General features: G+C 38.5%; 1 long non-coding RNA gene across 1 annotated transcript; it reads right to left on the bottom strand.

The window, feature by feature from the left end:
- Positions 1-2,582: 2,582 nt before the first annotated feature.
- LOC145996923 (uncharacterized) lies at positions 2,583-18,477 on the bottom strand. Its single transcript, XR_014442834.1, has 4 exons — positions 18,415-18,477; positions 12,098-12,182; positions 9,940-10,053; positions 2,583-2,869 (listed from the first exon to the last, which is right to left on the bottom strand). It is a non-coding gene; the product is annotated as an uncharacterized LOC145996923 (long non-coding RNA).
- Between the last annotated feature and the right edge of the window lie 1,690 nt (positions 18,478-20,167).

The raw sequence follows: 20,167 nt of genomic DNA, 5'->3' as shown, positions 1-20,167 counted from the left end.
CGTAATTGTTTGCAATGGAAAAGACATCACAAACATTCATGCCCAAGCCAGGATTCGAACCCGGGACCACTGGCGTCACAGCGCGATGTGCTAACCACTCCTCCACGGCGGCCGGCTATTTTGCACACGGCTCTGGCCGTATCTTTTTCATAGTTGTCACATATGCATCATGCCATGTTTGAAATTCCACATATATATATATAATATATATGTGGGGTGGGGAGCAACAGAGAAGGCCTTATCCACGGAATTTGCGTAAATGCTTTTGTACTGTGGAATATCAACAGAAAGGGTTCGAATGTATAGACATTAATTACTGCAGTCAGGTTTTCAACACTCAAAGAATAACTGTTCAAACTTAACCACTTTTGTGTTCCACAGTAGAGAGATTGTAATTAATTATGATTATTATTATTGCTATAATGCTTAATTATTTGTAACTAACCAAATTTCAATGTGGTTTAGCTTTGACGACAGTTAAAATGAGTCATACCTCTTAAACTTTACATTATATACCCAAATTTATACTGAGCCAATAACTGGGATTTACATATGTAATTCATATTTCTTTTTCTTAAGGGCTCAATTTTGTTTCCGATCTCCGGTTCATAAATATATATTGCACCAATGTTCAAGAAGATGTGATATTTTTTTTGTATTACGTCCGGCAAAAATAAAGCAAGAAAATTATAGTTTTCGTAAACTAGGTGCTAAAAGTACCAATAACTGGGATTTTTACTCTATGTACTTGTAAGATAGGCTGAATTACATCTTAGTATGGCGATGATGACTATATTCTATGTCACTGCGTCTTTCCCCTCATGATACATATTTGAGAGGCACTGCAAAAGAAAAATCACTGTTATACGTGTAGTCTACCACCGGGCTTCGATTATATAGTGCTCATTTTACCTGCCGTCTTGGCAAGCGAAGAGTTCTCAATTCCGTACGCTATCTAGCGTTGTCAGTGCGAACTATTGGACGTTCGATCGAAAACCTATTTCTGATGTTCCGTGATATCTGTAAAATTTATATGGCTGGTTCCACACTTTTGAACTACCCTGTTTATGTATGATGTAAATGCTCTACCAAGAAACACAAAGTCAGTGTTTTTAATTCCAGTAACTTCATTGAACACCCCCTTCCCCTCTTCCAAGTTCTATAATTTCTTTACTTGCCGATACTATTCTAATGTATTACATATAAAAATTTCTCCCAATGCCAAGAAATTGCAACCAGAGCGGGGATGTAGGATGAAGCAAGGGGGATTTCTCCCATACCCCTACAAATACCAACCTGTCCATAGTATAACTCAATGGAACAGACATGTACTCAGCATCAGAAAACGTTTATTTTTTTAATTGCAGACATGCGGTTGGAAATGTACAATCACCTACAATAATAAAAGGGACACCTAGATGCTAAAATACTCACTTTCCTGCAAGGTGTTATGGTTGTTGCCTAATTCTAAGGTGATGAGTAGATTTTCATTAGCAAATTTTCTATGACAAGTTCTGCCAGGCAACACACTTAACGGCTTGGAGGGAAGCGAGTATTCCAGGCTCTAGGTGTCGCATTTTTATTGCCGGCGAGTGTACATTAACGAAAAACAACAGTGAGAGAATAGTGGCGGCAAGTGAATAAACTATCGAACTTGGAAGAGCGAGTTGGGTGGGGGGTGAAGCAAGTACTGATGGTCACAAGTCGACGTCCGCCATATTGAATTCATCTCAAAATTTTTAAATGGGAAGGGGGTGATGTGATATAACAAATCAAACTAGAATTTCACAAGAAATGCAGTGGTGAAAGTTTTATCCACGTATCTTTAACCAGTAAAAAGTTATGACTGCATGATTGTTACAAATGTATAAGAAAACCGTGCCAGAATGCTCCTAACGCGTGAGGAACGCATCGAGATCGTACTGCTGTCTGAGGAGAGAAGTTCGCGTGCCATTGCAAATTATTATAATCAACCACATCCTCAACGAAATCCAGTGTTGCACAGTTGCACAATTACTACAAAAGTTCCGGGTGACAGGATCAGTCAACGACATGCGACGATCAGGACGTCCCACAACTTCCACCGACAAAGAATCATCCACAGCAGTCCTGGCTTGATTTGCAAAGTTCCCAAATCGTAGCACATGTTGATTATGACAAGAGTGTGGTGTAATCAACCAACCGTCTTTCGGATCTTGCTGCTTGCAATGCTATCACACCTGCTACATTGCAAAATGTTCTGTGTGCTTGGTAGAGACACCAACGAGGGCAACAAGGTAATAACGTTTTCCTGATTATAGATAGGTTGAAATAACTTTCACCATTGCATTTCTCGCGAAATTCTAGCCTGATTTGATATATCACATCGCCCCCTTCCCATTTAAATAAATTGAGTTGAAATCAATATGGCGGCTATCAATATGGCGGACGTCAGCTTGGATCACGCCAATATGGTTCCCCTCAGGCCGAATCTGTTTCTATCATGACCAATTGTACCCATCCTAGCTCCTTTACATTTTATAGGGTCTGTTAAAGGACTTTCGAATCAACCTGTAGTATAAAAGAAAAATGAAGAGGCTAAATATGTATACAACTATGATACACTTATTTATTCATGAAATCTCATACAGATGTGCGTCACAGGATTGAAAATATGTATTTTTTTAAAAAATAAAAGATAACAATTCACTTACACGTTAAAGCATTACAACAGATAAAGCTGAAAAGGAACATACAGTACAAAAGCAAATTAACAAATTCCTTGTTTTTCTCTTCATATTCGAAATAATAATTTAGTTTTCTACGAGTCAAACTTGTTGAAGAAATTCTTGAAAGAATCCACCTCCTTTTGGAAAGTGTCAACAGCCGACTGAAATAGAAAAATAATGAATATATTAACGAATTTATAAGCAATTCTAAGTTGTCAACATATTACATACAGGACACAAAATGTATACACTATTTGGCTTGAGTCACTGGCGCACGCAGGGGGAGCTGATGGGCCTACAGTTCTCCCAGAATTTTGAGAAAATCAAAATTTTAAAGTGAAAGCAGTTAAGAACTCTGCAAAATGAAACTGGTAAATGTAGACTCCCCTTAAAATGCCCCCGATTATTATTTTTGCCTTTGCAGAACTTTTAAATAAAAAAATTGCAATTACGCAATACAGGGTGAGCCTAAAAGAAATAGACAGTTTCGAAGTTTTACAGAAACAAGAATGTTAATTGCATGGCTGAAATTGCATGGTTGGAAGAGTATATCGTGAAGTTTATATGCCTAAGTTACATAATGTTCTGTGTGTGACCCTTTTGTAACACGACAGATATCAATTATATTCAAGCGCACAGAAAGCTTTTCTACCTGGTTAGCGGCCATATTGCTGAACTGACGTCCACAGCCATCACGTGATGCTGATGTCACGAAAAGAAACGAAAAGTGTAGGCTGTAAGCTTCAAGACTTTCTCTATAAAATAGTACTAAATAGTTCCTGATAAAACAAGCAGTTTTCGATTTATAAAGCTTTTAATCTGTCTGTTTCTTTCAGGCTCACCCTGTATATTATAGTGTATAACGCCCTCCTCCATCCCTCCATAGAACGCAGCTGCATGTAATTCCGTGTACGCTAGTGTCTCCAGTAACACGTTATAAAGTGTTTCAAATATCAAAGAGTACTTTTATCTGCTGCATAAAACAAATACACAGTGTCCATAAATATACTGTCATACTTTAAAGTGCTATTACGTCGCTTTGGATAGTCGTATTTAAATGAAATTGGTGACATTTGAAAGAAAAACTCAAATATTTTTGTGCGTGTCAACAATGGACACCAATATCAGCAATGGACAACAATGAACGGTATCAAACATAGAAACTGAAATAAATTCACTCCTGACAAGAATGGACGATGCGGGTTTATTGTTGGATATTTAGCAGTCAGGCAGGTTACATGTGAATGTTTTCCTTTAAAATTGTGTTGTTATTACAGAAGATTTAAGAACGTAGTTGGTGTGTTTTAGAATATCATTCCACGCAGAGTTTGGTGAAGGTTCATCGTGCTTATAGGCGAAGGTTTCAAGATCAGGCTCCTTCACACACGTCAATTTTGAAGTGGTACCGGTATTTTGTGGATCGTGGCTGCATATGTCATCAAAGGAAAGGCCATTCAGGGAGACCATCTGTCAATACGGGAATTGTGGAAGAAGAGCTTCCAGGAAGATGGATTGGACGTGCCAGAAATGATGATAATGTCTTCTATTACAATTGGCCGCCGAAGTCACCTGATTTGTGGTGTGTGACTTTTTTTTATGGGGTTACATAAAAGATTGTGTCTATGTACCCCCATTGCCTCAAAACCTGCAAGAACTGCAAATTCGCATCACTTCTGCAATCCAGTCCATCCCTGTGGATATGTTGGAGCGTGTGTGGCATGAATGGGAATATCGCCTTGATGTCTGTAGGGCCACTCGTGGGGGCCACATTGAATGTCTATGAGTTGTAAAATAAAATACTTGAGTTTTTCTTTCAAATGTCACCAATTTCATTTAAATACGATTATCCAAAGCGACGTAATACCAATTTAAAGTATGACAGTATATTTATGACACGCTGTATAATAAACATGGTGGCGGAGAATATGCCTGGTAGTACTCACGTATACCACTGTACCTGAACCCAATATGGCCTATTTAATGTTTCCAAGAATTTAGCAGATAACTTCAATACTTCATTCATACTTTATAGGAGAACCTGTTGATTGCACATATAGTGTACTAACTTGTGGACAAAGAAGTGAAATATCTGGCCCTTGTGATTCAGTTCTGCGAGATCTAATATTGCATAGGTACATAATTGCTTTCTATATCTTCCAAGTGAAAGGTGTTTATATCTCTAGTTCATATTATGGTAGTTCATCATTTGTACTATACTACATAGTTCAGATATTAGTCTAAAGTTCTGTTTATAACGAAGGAAAAAGGAACACTATTTAAGATGGATTCAATATGGCCCGTATAGGAAGATAGTTGTTACTCTTATGTTCACGTAGAGTGTGTGGGACTCATTGAGTACGATAGAGGACATTTAATATGATGTGATGTGTAAACCATGGTCTTCTGGTGACACGTCACTTCCTTGTTTATTGGTTGCTAAATGATGGTATCTCTTTGTATGATCTCGTATGACATAATGTAAATAAAATGCGTGTCATTGCGTTTGTTGGTGCGAAGAACAAAATATATCCCTAGGCCATTTTGGACCCAATATGGCGTAAACGTTACATTTTTAAACAAAATCTTCACCTCGCCCAATTTCCAGTAAATGTCCAGAAGTGTTCCATCTTTTGAATCTTGCGATTACTTTTACCTTTCTGACTTTGTACGCCATTTGAAACGATCGCAAACCTTAGGTAGGCCATATTGGGTTCAGGTACCTTAATTATTGCTCATCTTCATCCTTATGGTCGCGATTAGATTAGAGACAAATAACAATAAAGTAAAACAAGAAAATACAATACCAATTAACAACCTTGATTCCCTCGAGAAAAATACAAGAAAGGAAATATACAGGGTGTACCAAAAGTCCCTTAACCCCCCCCTTGAATTGTAGACAAACTTGCAAAATGTTATTTTAACATCATATGTATGATGAGAGGATGGTATACCATTAAATCAGACCAATGACCACCATTTACTCCAGATGATATGTGTGCATTTTCATTGCACAGTATTATTCGCCTCCAGGTGCGATGTGAAATCCTCCGTAACATAAGATGTCAGATCTGGATTTCAGATGGCAATTTTAAGAGAATACCTCAATGATGTGTTCAGAGACAAACGGATTGGACGAGGATCGCCAAATTTACCAGCACCTCTAAAATGGCCACCCCAAAGTCCAAATCTGACATCTTGTGATAATGCGCTATGGGGACACATCAAACAGAAAGTCGTCCATAATCGTTATCAGACAACTGGGGAACTTCAAGAAGCTGCTCGCAGTGCGTTTGCTTCCCTCACCATGTTACGGAGGATTTCACATCGCACCTGGAGGCGAATAATACTGTGCCATGAAAATGGCGGTTTGCACTCAGATCCTCTGAAGTAAATGGTGGTCATTGATCTGATTTAATGGTATACCATCTTCTCATCATACGCATGCTGTTAACATTTTGCAGGTGTGTCTACAATTCAAAGGGGGGGAGGGATAATGGGACTTTGGTACACCCTGTAGATTAATTTCCATCGCCTCCTCTTACTATAATCTCATGTCCAAAGAGGATCTTGATATACCGTTCCTGTGAGGGCATTTTACAAAAAAATCTTCAGGAAATGTTAACTGGATTTATATGTTGATTCCATTTCAAAGATACCTTGACTACAATAGATTATTCCTTAGGTATCTACATAAGTTTTACATTTGCAATAGTGTAAGTCCTAAAAAGATTAACAAAAGGGGAAAATAGAAAATTCAATGTTCAGTAGTATGCAAGTTAAATTCGTGCTTATATGCCAGATAAAGAGTAACGTATCTTGTAAATTGCGAAATCCATTTGGACATAAGTAATAATCGTTTAGCAGCTCCAGTGATCTACAAATCAATCCAGTACTGTTAGAAACGAATGTAAAATAAATGAATATATGCAGGGTTAATAATAGAACAAATTTACATAAGCATCAAATAAAATACATTGGAGACGAATGCTAGTCAGCTCGCCCAAACGGTTTTTTTTTTAAAAAAAAAAATCAGTGCACGTACGTACGTATCCTCAATACTTTGCCTTAAAAATACTTATTATAAGAATCAATTTGTGCAAGTGAAAGATATTTCCACATTGTTATTCATTGTATTTATCCTTCAGGATCAATCTGCTCAATTTTAGAAACGTGAGTAATCATAAAAATACAACCTAATTTGTACCACAATGCACAGAACATGAAGGCAACATAGAAGCCATCAAAGGCATCTCCACGTAGAAGGAAATTTATATATGCTATATGAGTTTTAGTTTTATGCTTAAGTCCACTTTCTGTGGACCTTCAGTGTAACGAACTCGCCAGTAACTACTAGAGATTCAACAATATGACGCAATTGTAAGAAGGCGTGCTTAAGAACCAACCTTTATGTTGAACTCTTAAGAAATGTGATGATGGAGATTGTTGGTTGTAAAAGACAAGGGATATGCAAGGTTATTACAATTATATGGGGATATGGATGTAACAATTTGTAAGTTCCATGTTAATAATTTTTTCAGTGTTTCAATTTATGGTAAATTTCTTGTAAGGGACAGACGGATTTCATCAAATTTACAGGAGAAATTACTTACCGAATGCAGTTTCTTTATACTTCTGGAAGTTCGGGGAAGTGTTTTCTCGCATCGTTCATTGAATTTTGCCGGTAAATCATCTATTTTTCGATATAAATGTGTGACCGATGTACGAAACCTCTTGCATCTATTTACTTCCAGGTGGATGTAGCCTGTGGATGATGACGTAATCCCGGTCAGTGTTTCCAAACAAGTGTTTTTGTAACTGAAGAAGGTACGTTTCCGCAAATGGTTTGTGGGGCTATGTGTCAATGGTTCGTGGGGCTATGTGTCAATGGTTCGTGGGGCTATGCGGGAATGGTATGGGGCTACGCATATTTTTTTCGAAACCAATTTTTGACTATTGTAATCTATACGTGACCCTACCTAACCTAACCTTACCGGAAATGGTTCGTGGGGCTATGTATGAATGGTTCGTGGGGCTTTTAGGTATTTTTGGGTGGAGTGGGGTGGAAACACTGCATGCCGAGTACGGTAGTGAAACTGTGACCGCCATTTTGTGTGTTACCGAAGGCAAAAGAAACGAAGAAAACTTACTCGATATGTCGCAAATGGAGCTTATTTCCGTGAAATAAGAGAAATTCCGCCTTCAGCAATGTTTCTCAATGCAGAATACGTAAGTACGAATATTCAAATTAAATGAACTAAATATCAGCTGTCTCTTCCTTACCAGAAATTTACCCAAGTTATTAACGTTTGTCCACTGACAATGTAAATGTGCTATGTCCATTTTTTATTTTTTTTTAAAGATAGTCCCTTAAAGTTTGACATGATATATTTATTGAACCTTTGTCACGATTACACTGAAAGTTTGTTTCATTGCAAAGGCAGATCTATTGAATCCTCTATAAAAATTAGTAGCTGTCTCGTTACGTTAGGTATGTTGTAATTAATTTGAAATTTCAGACAGAGTAATTGCATGCAACATTAGTTTTGATATGAGAGTACCAGTGTTTGTTCTATCTACCAGATATAACTCTGCATTCTGGAAACGGGATGGAGATGATACAATTTCATCGGTAGCAAAGTAAAATAAATAATTCAAATTTTGGGAAATCAAAAAACTACTTTGATTATCTCATTATTCAGAATGTTTGTCTGTTAACAAGAAAAGAACCGAAGACAACTACTATTGATAAGCAGCTCCAAAAAGTGACCGTTGCTTTTTCTCTATCTCTGTTTTTGAATATTTTTTTTCACCTTTCGCTTTCTAAATCCATATTTGTCACTGCTATACTCTTTCATCTCCCTCACCTTCTATGTATGTTCCCCTCTCTTCGTCTCCCCTCTCATTTTATCTCGTTTGCCACCTGATGGCGTATTGGTGACGCTGTCCACTTGTAATCTGTCTCTGGTTCGAACTCCCGGTGGTGACATATTTCACAATGGTTCGAATCTTACTTTGGACTGTAGGTCCAGTCCCGATTAGACTATCTGAACATAAAGTGGACTCAAAACAAACCCCCACCTTTCTGTCCCACACACACATGCGCGCGCGCATAGTGTCCCTTCATCAATCTCATCATCTGATTACTCATCCTCATCTTTGCGGTTAGCCAAAAGTGGCAGAAAAGCGAATTAAATTAAACCAAATCAATCAATCAGTGAAAAAATCGCAGATATAATCATAATACTATTATATGTTCAGCTTTAAATAACTATTCTTAATAACTTAGAGATGCGGGGGTTAGTAGCTGCTTTTACGGTGGGCCATGGCCCACCTTGACGTTCCGATTAAAACATCGTCATTGCCTCAGTCTTGATCTATTTCTCTTCCTCTCTGTACTTCATCGTATCCCTCCTCCCTCTCTTAGTATTTCGCTATCTCTCTCTCACTCGCTTATCGTGGATGATTGTAACGAAATGAAGAAATGAAGTATCAAAATTTCTGTGTAGTGTTGAAATAATTTTTGTGTAACAATAACCCATGAAGGAAGAAACCACTGGTTTGTTGGCTAGAGCATTGTCAACTGCACGAAAATTTCATGCCCCATACAAAAGTGCTATTCAGACCTTGGACCGTATCCAAATTGCACGATTCTGGCGATAATTTTGCATATGCCGAAGAGAATGTGTAATGTTAGGGTGTTATTGAAGCGCAGTGTGAAATTTCTGATTTTACATACTATTGAGAACGAGAGCCATAATATAACTTTAAAATATATTAATAATGAAGTTCTTTCAACACAAAAACTCTTTGACAAAGAAAGAATTGTAAACCTGTCTGCATTTATGTATATATGTAAGTGTGTATGTGTAAGTGCGTGCGTGCGTGAGCACGCGCCTGTTTGTATAAATATACACGTTAGGAATAGCTAACATTCAAAGACACGGTCCTGGAAGCAAAAACACGTTCCATTTGATATTTTGTACGGTTTTGACGAGTTGAGAGGTTGGCAACAGTGGTTAGCTATAGTTCTGTAACACTATTTAATGATTTTATGAAATTACGGAATCATGTGTCCTAGTCGGGAGCCCACAAACCCTCTGGTCATAATACAAACATATTTGGTCAATATAATATGTGAAGAGTGTAAACTGAAGTAAAAGTATGCCAAATTCATTATTCTATGAAGTGACTATCATTCCGAGTGCTATAATATCTATCGGTGGATACTCACTTCAACTGTTTTCTTCCCGTCGCTTCCGATGCTTTCAAATGTGTCTGCGATCTTGGAACCAGTGTCCTGGAAAGTCTTTGTAATGCTGGAGATGTAACCACGCTGAGATGAGCCCTGGAAGAAAGACAAAAAAAAATCATAGAAGTCCGTCGAAATACCTGTATCTTCGATGCATATCCTAAGATGTGTATGTGAAGATGAGTATGTGTAAGTGTGTGTATGCAAAGTTCGAGGTGAGTTTATGGCACGCAGTGAATTTAAGAATTTAAATTTGAGAAATTAGGCGGTTCAGATATTGTTTACGTGGTTAGATTTTACAAGAATTCGAAATTCAACCCATTATTTAACTTTATAACAAGAGCAACGTGTTTTTAAGGGTGAAAATATATGCCCGCATCGGAGTGGTGTGACCGTTTCAAATTATCGTCGAACGTCAACCTGTGTTTCACGTACACCCTTCAAACTTTATTCTTGCAGGTTAACGAGGCTCTAGACGGCTGAACGAGCGAGGATAATCGCCTGTGAGGTTTAGTGTTTGAGCTATCGTCTTAAGTCCACTTAATGCACAAATATACTAATCGGGACTGAACTTGCAGTTTAAAGTGGTATCGGAATCACTATGTACCACTATCCAACCCGAGACCCCTTGATTACAAGACGAGGACGTTACCACTACGCCACCGGGGAGGCCAAAGGTTTTGTGTCATTCTGCTTCCAGATTTAGCTAGGAGTCGTTTGGAAACAGAGAACGTAAAGCTTAACCTGTGTGGTACTTTATTTTCTCCTTCTTTCCATGGATCAATTTTTGGAATATCTGAGGAGATACAGTCACATTAGCTCACTATTGTACAGTTAATCGAAATATAAGTCCATTAAAGGGAATTCGGTAGGGTAAATTACAATAACACTTAATTTTTTGAAATGTAATGGAAGTTACCAAAGGGAGTCCGTGACGGGAATTTGGTGTTATTCTGGAAAAATATGTATTAAATTAGGTGGTGATATTCAATTATTTTCCGATACCCGGTAAAGACCTAAAACGAATGAGCAGAAGTGAGTGGGAACTTTACATAATTTAGAACTTCATAATTTCTATTCATGTCCAGATATTATAAGAATATTTAAATCAAGAAGACTTAGGTGGGCAGGCCATGTGGCATGAGTGGGAGAGGAAAGAAGAGTTTGCAGGATTCTTGTTGGGAAACCTGATGGTAAGAGACCTGTAGGAAGGCCAAGACGAAAACGGAGGTATAACGTTGAGATGTACAGTGGGATCCATGAGAATTACTGTGCAAATTGTCCACCATCATGTTTGTACACTTTATTTGATCCAATGAGAGCTTCAAGAATTAAAAGAAACTCAGAACAAGCTGTTGACAACTTCTGCACCAGCATACATAAATCCCATCGCTTAAAAACACACACGATGTAAGAGAAAAGATACGAAAATAGTCATGGACAATTTGCACGGTGATACTCATGGATCCCAATATACCTAAATGAAATTGGTAAGGATGGAATAGTGTGGATAGATTTTGCTCAGGATAGGAACAGATGGAAAACCTGTGTTGCTGCGGACACAGCAAACCTTCTGGTTTAAGAATGCTAGAGAGTTAGTTAATTTTAACCTTTCTGTGCACAATGTGGATTTAAAAAGAAACTCGATTACTTTCTTGATATTGTCGAGTTTAAGGTACCTAAAATAATCTAATATAATATTTGGTGGGACACAGGATGGTAATTGCCTCCTTGCCCTAAGGACCAGTATACACTGACATATATTTCCTCCCCTTTTGTGTGTTGCGTGGTCCTGTATACACCCTCATGTTCTATCGAAGGCGTTTTAAAATTGCGTTCATGTTTGTTATATCACGTTGTTCTCGTTAAGGAGATGCTCACATTTGTTTCTTTCAAGTTATTTTTTGGTTTAATTGACTAACTTAAATCAGATTTTGTTATTTTTAGAGGACTTGCAATAGCCTCATTCGTGTCCAAGCCGAAATAATAATTTTATTAATAATATATGACTGCATTATTTGCTCATCAGATAGTGTGAACTGGAATGAGAAACAATAAGAAGATTACAGATCATTGATAAGAGCAAGACTTGAAAAAAATAAAATGAAAACTTGTATTCAGAAGAGAGGAAATTACTTACGTCATCATCTGGAACTGGAATACAGAGAGCAACGCATACCATGGCTGCGAAGACAATCACTGACAGCTTCTGCATCTTGGTGATTCTGTAACGAAAGAATGGAAAAAAAGTTCAGACTGTGCGTCAGTGCCAAGTACCCAACATGGTAGTGTGTTTCTCTAATTTTTAAAAAGTTTATCTGTGAAGCAGCTCCTTGTGTTAGGGCATTTTTTATTTTGTACCCTACTTTATCAGCAGTGAAGAGATGAGAATTAGCCGACGTGATCACCAGATCTCACCCTCTTTGATTGAAGTGTCCTTGACAAAGAAGTACTGATTTCTATATCAGTTCACGGTGCAAATGTACGGACATTTATCTTTGTTGAAGATAATCTCTCGGGATATCGACCAGGTGAGCTCTGGAAACGGGCCCAAGCTTTTAAAAACTAAAATCACTCTCATTTACAGGGTAGAAGTACAGTGCCTAACGTCAACCCCGATAGCAAGTAAAGCTTGAAAAAATATTTTATTTATTTTTGTTTCAGACTGAAATGCAACAATCTAAGTTTCAACAATGGGCCAGTATTTGTTCGAATTCCTACTAGGTCATTGCTGTTCCTTTGTGTTTTAGTAGAACAGCCAAATACCCATTCCATCTACTATTTCCTTTCAAAAATATCATCCAATCATTTTTGTCCTCGTCATCGTAATTAACGAAATACAAGGTATAGTTACATAACCATTACTCACACACAATGTACGTACATTGGTGTTAATATGTTTCAAAATCCTGCCTTCTGTACACTAGGGGTTAGCTAGCGTAACGCCCTACCAGACCATAGATACTGTTTTCGAATCCCTAACCAGGCATGCCATGCATGCTTGTTAAACTTTCTTCATGTTTATATTCGTTGGCGCCTATCGTCTAGAGCAACCGAAGGGCAGAAACAATAAAACTGAACTTGACCAACAGAAATGCTGAGTTCAATTTTCCAAATTTTCTATCAACGTTGGTCGAAATTTACCTCCCTATGAGAGCTGGGCTCTTCTCCTTCACCTCAGAGTCAAGCCATACTCAAATCTATGACGTCAAACCAAAAGTTGCTTACGTAATTCTGAATAGAATATTTTATCCACGGTAGCAATTACAGTCGCTCCTAATTAGTGGGTTCCGAACGGGTAAGAACAAAATTAATTCTACTTCCTCTTTGTAGATGGTAAACATGCTCTTGGGAATCGTTTAGTTAAAAAATAAAGTTCTCAACATTACATTCTAACCTCGCGTAAGCCCAAAACTTGTTCGGAACTTAAAAAACATCATGAAGCGTTGTGGATGGATTCTGATTCGGGACGTCCGTTGTTCAAACCATGCCAGTGGTTGAAACCGCCGCTTATTTGCTACTGCAATAAAAGACTATTCTGAAAAAGCACAGCACACAATTTTTCATCATGTTCACATATTTGCATTGCAACGTTTGATTCGAACAGTGGCGGCTGGCCAAGTGCAACAAGTGCAAATGTTTTCACCTAATTTTCAAATTAATATTGACATTTTTCATTTGCTTGTTAAATTAAACTATTTTCCAGCAGAACGCACACGATAATACTCAAACAACACGCCGCTCGGCGCTACGCACGTGAAGAGTTCGTCCCAACCCAAGAGCAAACACCGCCAGGTTGCGGAAAACTTAGCCGGTTGTCATGGCAACGGTGACGTCACCTAGCGTTGGCCTTGAACGGGTGTCGCCTCCTAGATGAAGCAGTTGTCTCGTCGGAGAAAACATTGCATCCAGTGGTTGTGGCAAAATCTTTGCGTTCTCGCGAGATCTTGTTCTGCGTGTGTGTTTCGCGTTTCCTATCGTGTGTTGTGTTCATGTGTTGAGCTGTGGTTTCTACAATGAACCCAGTAAATGACTTAGTGTGTAATTTGTTGCAGACACCATTTTCCAGATGGACGGATGAAGACAAAAAAGACGTTTTAAATTGGAGGGGGGCACTGGCACTTACTATTTGTTTTTCATTGCCTATAAATATACTTCTTCACCTGTTATTTTAGGCACGAGCCGCTACTGGATTCGAATAAAGAGAAGGAATACGGACAAGGTTGCCAACTCTAGCTATAAATTTGTTAAAATTTGATCTTTCGTAATGAGATTTTGTCAATATCCTTGTTATTCGTTAACAACTGTTTGAATGTGATCAAAATCCATTCATTGTGGTGAATGATAGCTGAAACTATCAGTCAATGAGGTTACCAACATTGCTATCGAAGAGCTTCTTGTTTCTAGATGCACAAATTCACGATTACATCCGTTTAAAAATGATGTAAACAATGGCCCAGAATATTCTTGAGTGACTTGTAAAGCTTGTTTTCCGTATATTATTATAGATTAGTCACACCAATGTTATTTTTTCTTTTGTCTGAGTATGATTCTTTGACATCGCATTTCTAGATTGTTAGGCGAATCGCGATCATGAGGAATTGAATTGTTGTTTAAAGCCCACTATATGCACAAATAGGCTAATCGGGACTGGACCTACAGTTTAAAGTGGGATCCAAACCATCCAAATGTGCCTCCAACGCTCATGAGGATTAAAATAAATTTTGACCTGGTATTGTCATGGGATTATTCATGGTGAAGTAAGGACTCGAACCTTTGTTCGGGCGAGACCATCACTCAACATACTCAGCAACCGAGGTGGCGAGAATGAATAGTCAAATTCTAGCTGTATCCTCGCACAAGTAGACTTGTCCTACAACAGTGGCGGCTGTAGATACATTAAGAGGGGCACGATCAAGGGAGATGCTCAAGCGGTTTTGTTTCGTACTGCACTCGTTAAGAAATTAAATTTGTAATATTTAAGAAACCTTAATTTTTAAAACGATGGAGTTTAATAGTGTTGCTAGGTTTCATAAAATAAAGATCAAAGCCTTCATATTAAATCTACGGGCTTCCCCGATGGAATAAACAACAATTCAAGTCAATTCGATTCCATATTAAATCTACAAAAAATGCCATGTATGAAAATAGTTTTCGTGAGTACAAAGAATAATCAGCCTGAACCAACATTATCATTGAAATCTAAGGAACTGTTAATTGATAAAGGGGTTCCATTTGTTCGCCTAGTGTCAAAGGTTATGAAACTCCATGTAAACTGTGAGGAAGGAGGGTTAGTGTCGTCGCCACTAACGCACTGTTTCATAGTCCATGTCTTGGTGCATCAGTTGAAAGGTGAAAATTGCGTGCGTCACTGTGGCATGCATGTTTCATGTTGCCTAAACCTAGAAATCCCCGCAGAAAAATCATCCAACACTCAGAAAATTTTAAAACAAGTGTAATATTTGAGAAAACTAACCAACAGAGCACCTCTTGAAAATCAGGTTATCCCCAATAGCGTACTGGTTGAGGATGTTGCATTTTAATCAAGGGGTCCCAGGTTGTATTCTCAATGGGACCCACCTCAGTAGATCGGAGTCTATTAGATCCAATTAGCTATCTATGCAACAAAGAATGAAATTCGGATGGTAGAGATTTGAGTTGAGTTTGGTTTAATCCACTTTGTATTCAGAAAAACTAACCGGGACTGGACCTACAGCCTAAAATACCTCCACCGCGTATCGAACCTGCGAACCCTTGATTACAAGGAGACGACTTTACCACCACGCCATAGGGGCGCCCAAGTTGAAGAGACATTGCTATTTGTGGAGATCAAAACTCGCGTACGAAGATGTGTAAAGGAAGAAAGAGAAATAGAAGTTGAAAACAAAACAGGGGACTAGAAACAAGAAAGACAGATTGAAAGAAACATAGCAAGAGACAGAAGGATAAAGTGAGGAGGAAAAAGAGAGGGAAAGACAGAGGAAGAGAATAGAGACAAATGGAATAGAAATAGAGAAGAAGGCATAAGAAGGGAGAAGGCACAGAATGCAAGAAACGCAGGTAGAAAGAGCGACACGCACACACCACCCACACACAGAGAGAGAGAGAGAGAGAGAGAGAGAGAGAAAAGAAAAAAGAAAACATAGATAAAGGGAGATACACTGTGTATAATCTTTATGACCGCTAAGCACAACCATCCTAGCAAAACTATACGACACTATGTACCGGTGGGAGTACATATCAATTATTCGGAAATCACTTCTAATCAGCCTATGAAAGCACGAAGTAGACTTTAAACATATTTTTCTTGTAAACGGAGTATTTCTTTAAAGTTGTTCCTAATATAAATCAAGCTGAAATTGTGATCGAATTATTATTCTGTAGTTTTCAAATGTATTTAATATCTACCGCGTTATTAAGAAACACTGTAATTTACCTAGGCTACGTTAATAGTGCCCTACCTGTTGAGATGACGTTTCAAGTTGAACTGCACTCTACTTGCAGCACGATGAGATTGTAACCTTCTAAAGAAGACACACCACTAATAAATAGTGCGGAGGACGCGCCATCTACAAAAGGCGGATGAACAAATGAAAGTCTGCTCTTTGAAGGCGTGTTTAACCGTGCATGCATAACGAAATCCGTTTCCCGCCATCCCGGACCTGTTTTTCCCCTTCCCCCACCGCTTCCTTGCCCAGAGCTCAAACTTAACCTTAAATACTTGCCACGTGTTATTAAGATGCCACAGTTTAACATTAAACTACGTTTTTCCTTGTAAAAGCAGCACCAATGTAATGTTTGTGTTTTCTGTCTTGTTTTTCGACTTTCTCACTTTCCTTTTCATAATCTTTCTTTCGTTCTCTAGAATTTGCTTTCGTTGACCTTCACGTAGCGACAGAATGTGCCCTTGTACAGTAAATATGGGTTTGGTAAAGAATGTGGGATGGGTAGGGACACTGTAACGTTCAGTTGATTCAATGATGTATCATGTTTCTCACGAAATCCAACAAGCATGACAGACAAAATACTGCAACATTTGCTCCAAGGTTTCACAAAACGTCGTAATGTTTATTTCCGCTACTTACTCATTCCCAGCGCCAAGGAATTTTGGAAAAGAAATGAAATCAACTTCTCAAGGAATTTTGATTGACTGTCATTTGTTCAAATTGCTTGTCCTCAATCATTTCTTTATGACTTTAACCTTAAAGTCATCAAGGATACAAATATATTTAAAAATCTAATCTGCGTACTATAGTTAAACTAGTGACAATAGAACCAATGAGTTCATAGTGTTGTGAATAGTAAAACTACGTCATATCTTTCATACAATATCAACAACCAGATAGACCATTCATTGAATAGGAACTAGTATCAAAGTCTCATTCCTGTCTCTAAAACTCCAATATCTACGTAGAGATATGAAAGAACCTACCCTGAAGAACTGATTTCATCTAGTTCACAAACATTAGGATGACCAGTAGAGAGACTGTCTATGTTTACAAGCAAACTTTACACTTTTTCTCATTGTACTTGCTCCAGTTCAATAGTTGCTGATACCTTAGAGATCCTTCCCTATCTATTAATAAAACTCAGGAGTCTTGTGTCACTAAAATTACATTTCCTCAGCTTCGATAGCTGATTTATAAAATTGTAATCGAATATTTCTGATATATTTGTGGTTAAGAATTATGTACACCTTGTACATCGACAATTTCAAGACTTCTTATATCTCCTCTAGAACTAATGTAGATGCAGTGATACTCCCTGGGAATCAGGATTGTTTGTAACTCCTGTGTAGTTTATATAGACCAGATAACGTCTACAGTCTCTATTATATCAGAGAGGTTTTAAAGTGTTCGGAATCTTCTTAATATATTTATTGCTTCCGAAACGTTATGAGTCCTGAAATTTCGATCATTACTGACATCCATATTTCCTGGACTCAGATTCCCATGTAATATGCATTAACAAATTGTCCATCACCATGTTTATTCCCTTTGTTTTGTCCAATGAGAGCTTCAACAATTCGCCAGACAAGCTGTTGACAACCCCTGCATAAGCATAAGTGAAAATCTATTCCTTATAAAAACGTAGGATGACCGAGAAGAATTAATTAGAACAGTCATGGATAATTTGCCAGAGCAATACATGTGCATCCAACTGTACATCACAGTTTCGAAAACCTGAAACTCATTAGTTCAGATAAAAATTATTCTATCACAATATCTCATTTGACTTCGATAGATCCTTTAACCGTTATGCAGCGTTGTTCTGATATCATACACATTGTTAAATCCGTATTGTCCGATAATGTCTATGATTTCAGAAATATAAGCTCGTAATTTCTTTGACATCATCAAGTAACTTATACAAATGAAATAGTTATAGTTAAAGATATGTGAGAATAGTCGTACGAAAATTGTAGATCGGATAGACAATCATGGTTCAATTCCATGCCTTCTAATTTCTTTTAACTTTGTACAAAGGCAAGGAAAGACGCCAGTAATAAAGGATAATTCCGGGACAGATGGATCAGTTCGTTATTTCTGAAATTATCTTCTAGAATGAACCGGTGTTGATGTTGGCTGGTAATGGCGTAGATTAGTGACACACTGTATTGTTTTGATGTTCATTGAGTAATTACTTTAGCCAATATACCGCCTAAATTGAAATCACGTGGGTAAACGTTTTTTCACTATTTTAATGGAATGGTATTTCCCACGTTATCTGATAATCTTTTGAACCAGGGTCTCATACAAACTGAAAATGATATCAGTCAATCGTTGTTCTGTGTCGTAGCGGTGCTAGCACCAAAGGTGCCATCATGGCTGTCTGGTTCATCTCTCCCGAACATTCGGGACAGTTGGACTATGTCGCCACGGGAGAGATAGATTTGCACAAATATTGCTCGGGAAATTATCCATGGATATTTTCATTAATTTTTCCCTTGCATCCGTGTCTGTGTAAGAACGAGAATATGTGTGTATACAGGGTGTTTCGAAGTTCGTTTACAACGCTTGGGAGGTGATTGATTATACGAGTGAAAATAAGGTGGAAAGTTCATGTAACGAAATTCCGGAAACTGCTTTGTTGCCGAGTTATTGACGTTTGAAAACGTGGGAAAATGATTTTCCGAAGTGAATAATGGCAAAACTGGTGGAGAGAAGTCGTCGGTGTTGGGCGGTCCACTAAGAAATTGGGTACGCTCTTGTCAAAAAATCACGCGGCAATGTTGTGCAATGTCGGCGCAAGTGATTCCCCAAAGGACACGAACGAAGATGTTGACGGGAGTGGGGTGGGTGTGCGTTCTGCGTGAGCTGGTATCGACGAGAATTGGCATGTGTTGAATGGCACCAAAAAACAAAGAAAATTTCCTGAGCGAAGGGCACCATGACGTAAAAACGAAAAAAATGAACTGTCATAGGTTGCATACCCTGAAGGGCACACAGTATGCTTAATGGAGATGTGAAGGGAACCTCATCACAGACTGTTTTCAAAGTATCCACCATGTACTTCCAAGCAGAGGCGACAACGGCGAATCAAGGATTGTCTAGTGCGACCCAACAACCCCGGCGTTTCTGCTATCGATGCTGCAGCTACATTGATTACGGGCAACGAGGTCCTCGGCTGACACGACAGGTGTTTCGTAAACGAGGCGTTTCATCTCTCCCCAGAGGAAGAAATCCAGGGGCGTAATATCAGGCGATCGAGGTGGCCATGGCATAGGCCCTCCCCTGCCAATGCACTGGTTGTGGAATGCGGTATTGAGGAAATGGCGCAAATTCCGATCGAAATGTGGGGGTGCACCGTCATGTTGAAACCACAGTCTTTGTCTCAGTGCCAAGGGCACGTCCTCTAGTAGTTCAGGCAAAACCTCACTGAGAAATGCTTGATAAGTGGGTCCACATAGGCGAACAGGGAGAATGTACGGTCCAATCAAATGGTCATGCAGTATCCCGCACCACACATTCACTGCAAATCTGTGCTGATGATGTGCCACTAGCAGTGCATGTGGATTTTCATGTTCCCACACATGACTGTTTTTACTATTGAACACGTCAGTTTTCGTGAAGATAGTCTCACCAGTCCATAGTACCGTATTCTGAAAATTGGGGATAGTTTCAATTTGATGAACAAACCATTGGCATAAGTCCCCACGTGGGCCAAAGTCCCGAGGTAAAAGATCTTGCACTTTCTTCAATATGTACGG

Source organism: Lepisma saccharinum, chromosome 13 (genome assembly GCF_977018435.1).
Source record: "Lepisma saccharinum chromosome 13, izLepSacc3.1, whole genome shotgun sequence".
Classification (NCBI taxonomy): Eukaryota; Metazoa; Arthropoda; class Insecta; order Zygentoma; family Lepismatidae; genus Lepisma; species Lepisma saccharinum.
Note: the sequence above shows the minus strand (reverse complement) of the source record. Positions and strands in the feature narration are given on the sequence as shown.